Raw genomic sequence first — 4,871 nt, 5'->3', positions numbered from 1 at the left:
AAACACAAGTAAACTCAAATCTCTGTGCAAAAATGAGTGACGAGTGCAACTTTGGAATGTATGTATGCGTACCAATTTAATTTATGCAATCATTTTACATTACGCATTACTTTCAGTGCACATTTACTGCATTTTATCGTTTTCATTTACTTTAAAGTCTTAAACTTCAGTGCGTACTTTTTACTTTAAGGTTATTACTGCATTTAATACAGACCAGATACACATAATAGACAAATCAAAGCAAAGTCCTGGAATATTCTAGTTGATTCCGCGAAAGTAACCTTTAAAAAGGAAACTAGCGATTGTTTACCATATTTCTGGGTAAACAAATTGGCACGCCCAGTGGGACACGTTAATTGATGTTTGTTTCATATTTGTTAGTGTAAAAGTTATGTATGATAATAAGAAGTGGTCGAAAATTAACTAACATGTCTGAAGTTAATACAAATGATTCTGACCTTTCTGGAAATCAAGGAGTTGTTTTAACCGGAACAACATCACAAAATGCTGCAAATTCGTCCCCAGTTAGAACAACAAGTTCTGGTGGATCAACGGCAGCAACATTGGTATCATCACCAATGAATGTACGGTCACCGTTTAACCCATTACGACCGCCGTTTCAAGGAATGATACCTCCATCAGGTTTTAACCCTCAGTTTGGAATGCCCACTTCTATGATGCAAGGTTTGCACACGAATCTTTCATTATATTCCGACAATATGATGGCAACAAGCACATCAAATCCAGGGGGTCGACCTATGGGCATAGGTTACATTAACCAGGCTTTGCCATCTCTGAGTACTACGTCAATATTTGATTTGTTGGTAACTGATGGGTAAATCATAGTACCCCCAGGACTTAAAAATCCTCCTCTTGAACAATAGAAAAAAAGAGGATTTTGTAAATTTCATAATTTCTTGGGTCATAAGACTTCTCAATGTGTCCTTTTCAGGGATTTGGTGCAAAAAGCTTTGAAAGAAGGAAGGCTACAGTTTGGAGAAAAACCAAAGTCATCAATGCAAGTTGATTCTGATCCCTTACAGGTCGAAGAAGCTCACTATACTGAGCTTGCTGATGTGATGATGGTCGAGACTACTGATGGTTTCGGCGAAAAGAAAGACGGTGCTACTGATGGCAAAGTTTTGAACATGGTGTATCCTGAACCAAGAAAGAGTCTTCTGAAATTCCTTGAGAGGTGTCACAACAATAACTCTCAGGTTGGATTATGTCCAAGGTGTGACGCTGTTTTCAATGTCGACGCTGCAAACAAAGTGAGGTTCGACCCTCGTCGAGGCAAGAATCGTCAATTCATGTATACAGGAGAAAACAGTGGTCGAAGGGCTGGAGAATACAGGAAGCTATTCGAAAAGCCAAAGACTTTTCGCCCCAAGACGGATGTCCCTAAGGATAAGTGGGTAAAACCCATTAACTTCAGAAGAGGCAAACGTCCAGAATGGCAGATCCAAGGTGTTGGAGCAAATACTGAAGGCTCTTGGACTGATAGTGGATCTAAGAGGAAAGATTACATATCTCCAAATTACAAAGGAAAGAATCCTATGACTCGAACGCAGTGGAGGCGTTATCAGAGAAGCCATAAGAATGGGAAGGAAAGTTCAAAGATGATGCAAGCAGGTTTTTCTCATTATCAGCCAAAACCTTTTCAGAGGAAGTTGACTGAAGAACAAGCCAAAGTGGCAAATGAGAGACTAGCTGCAGGAATGATCTTGGGAAAGAAGCTCATTAAAGAATTAGTCGACGATGATACTCCGACTCTCAATACAGGAAAAGAGGCTGAGTATTCTCCATTGTCGGACGAAGAGGTCGACGACAACTTTGACATAGAATCAGATGAGTTGTTAATTGACTGTGGAATTGTATCTGTACTTCCAACAGAGTTCGATAGAATATCTGAGGTGTCTGAGAATGAAGATGATTTTCTTCCAGACAAAAATGTGAAAGAAACACCTGTTTGTTATTATGTAATGGGAAAAGGAGTAGTAGAAGATCAGAGGGCTGTGTTTGAGAAGCCAGGTCGAGGAATGATGTATCATTTGAAGCCCTTACTCATAAGGGCAAAGGTGGATGGTGTTCCAATAAACAAAGTGTTTGTTGATGGTGGAGCTGCTGTGAATTTAATGCCCTATTCTTCACTTCAGAAAGTGGGAAAATCTGACAAAGATTTAAGGCCCCATAACATGGTGTTGTCTAATTATGAAGGTAAGACCAGTGGAATACTTGGAGTAATTCAGGTAAAATTGGCTGTAGGTTCGGCTATCAGGCCAACCATCTTTATGGTGATTGCATCTCAAGCCAATTTCAAACTACTCCTGGGTCGAGAATGGATACATGGCATAGGGGCAGTTCCCTCTACTTTGCATCAGCGTGTGGCTATTTGGAGGCCAGGTGGGATAGTTGAAAATGTTGAGGCTGATCAAAGTTACTACAAAACTGAGAATGGTCGCAAGCATTTCGACCAGCATCTAGCAAATGTAGCCCTTTGCTACAAAGCGGAAGAGGTGTATTCTTCTGATGAAAGTGTGTCTAAGTATTTGAACTTAGACCCAAATTATGGTTTTATTTGGAATAGAGAAGATCCCAATGAACCATTGAATCATGAAAGTCCTCTAGAGTAGGGGACAACAGTCAAAGACGATGACCACTGAGTCAGAATATCTGGCTCGAATAACGGCTTACTTGGCCGAGAATAAGATAAAAGCGGCTTTAGAAGCCGAACTGGAAGAAAATATGGCTATTGAAGCCATGATTGTAAAAGGTGAAAACAATCCAGAAGTCGATCACCAAATCGAAAGACTTGATGGGATATACGATGACGAACCCTTGGGTTTCGAGATGGATCGTTTGGGATCAGTAAAAAGAATGCAAGCTCAAGATCCTCTTGAAGAGATTGACTTGGGTGACGGAATTACTAAAAGACCCACGTATGTTAGTACGAAACTTACAAGTGATTTAAAAATCAAGTTAATTCGACTTTTGAAAGAATATAAAGATTGTTTTGCTTGGGATTACAATGAAATGCCTGGTTTAAGTCGAAGTGTGGTAGAACATCGACTACCTTTGAACCCAGGAAAGAAACCTATCAAGCAGCTTCCTAGAAGATTTGCACCAGAGGTGATGGAAAAAATCAAGGTGGAAATTGAAAGGTTGCTGAAAAGCAAGTTTATTCGAACTGCGAGGTACGTCGAATGGTTAGCTAATATAGTGCCTGTAATAAAGAAAAATGGTAGCCTTCGTATATGCATAGATTTCAGAGATTTAAATAGTGCAACCCCTAAGGATGAATATCCTATGCCTGTGGCTGAGATATTGGTCGATTCTGCAGCAGGTTTTGAATACCTTAGCTTATTAGATGGATATTCAGGCTATAACCAAATTTTTATAGCTGACGAAGATGTGCCTAAGACGGCATTTCGATGCCCAGGTGCTCTAGGTACTTATGAATGGGTAGTGATGCCTTTTGGTTTAAAAAATGCTGGAGCTACGTACCAACGAGCTATGAATTCCATGTTTCATGATTTTATTGACAAATTTATGCAGGTTTATATCGATGATATTGTAATAAAATCTAATTCTGAGAATGGTCATTTAGACCATCTTCGACAGTCCTTTGAAAGAATGAGAAAATATGGATTAAAAATGAATCCTTTAAAATGTGCTTTTGGTGTACATGTAGGGGATTTCCTAGGTTTCGTAGTTCACAAGAAAGGCATTGAAATAAACCAGAACAAGACGAAAGCAATCTTGGAGCAGAAGGCGCCAGAAACAAAGAAACAACTCCAGTTATTGTTGGGGAAGATTAATTTCTTGAGAAGATTTATCTCAAATCTAAGTGGTAAAACGAAGATATTTTCACCATTTGTCAAGCTCAAGAATCAAGATCAGTTCAAATGGGAGCAAGAACATCAACAGGCGTTTGACCAAATAAAAGTATATTTAACTAAGCCTCCTATTTTGTTACCCCCCAATAGGACAAAGAGTATGAAGTTGTATATAGCTGCATCTGGTTCGACAATTGGGAGTATGTTAGCCCAAGAGGATGATAATGGCGTCGAAAGAGCTATATATTATCTAAGTCGAACCTTAGTAGATGCTGAAACTAGGTACAATGATATTGAAAAATTATGTTTATGTTTGTACTTCTCATGTAATAAACTTAAGCAATATATAAAGCCTGTTGATGTGTATGTGTCATCTTATTATGATGTTATTAAACATATGTTATCTAAACCAATTTTGCATAGTCGAATTGGTAAATGGACCTTAGCGCTAACTGAATTTTCCTTAACATATGTTCCTTTAAAAGCTATGAAAGGACAAATCGTGGCCGATTTTATAGTCGAACATGGACTAGTTGAGTTATCAGAAAATCTGGTCGATCAACCTAACTGGAAATTGTTTTTTGATGGTTCCAGCCATAAAAATGGATCAGGAATTGGAGTCCTGATTATTTCTCCTGAAGGACTTCCAACCAAGTTCCACTATAGAATGAAGGATGTATGTTCTAATAACAAAGTCGAATACGAAGCTTTGATAACTGGTTTGAAAGCCCTAATAGACTTGGGGGCAAAGCGAGTTGAAATTCGAGGTGATTCTGAGCTGGTAATTCGAAAAATCAAGAAAGAGTATAAATGCATCAAAGAAAATCTAATAGTGTACTATGCAATAGTGGTACGCTTGTTAGAGAAATTTGAATATGCTAAGATTTTGCATGTACCGAGATCTGATAATTATATTGCCAATGAATTGGCACAGATTGCTTCTGGGTATAGAGTTTCCAAAAGTAAGTTAGAAGATATGGTCGATATCAAAGAGAAGGAAACTCATGTAGTGTTGGACAAGTTAGGACAATTGTC

The sequence above is a fragment of the Vicia villosa genome, unplaced genomic scaffold (assembly GCF_029867415.1).
Source record: "Vicia villosa cultivar HV-30 ecotype Madison, WI unplaced genomic scaffold, Vvil1.0 ctg.003520F_1_1, whole genome shotgun sequence".
NCBI lineage: Eukaryota > Viridiplantae > Streptophyta > Magnoliopsida > Fabales > Fabaceae > Vicia > Vicia villosa.
This window is presented reverse-complemented; position numbering follows the sequence as displayed.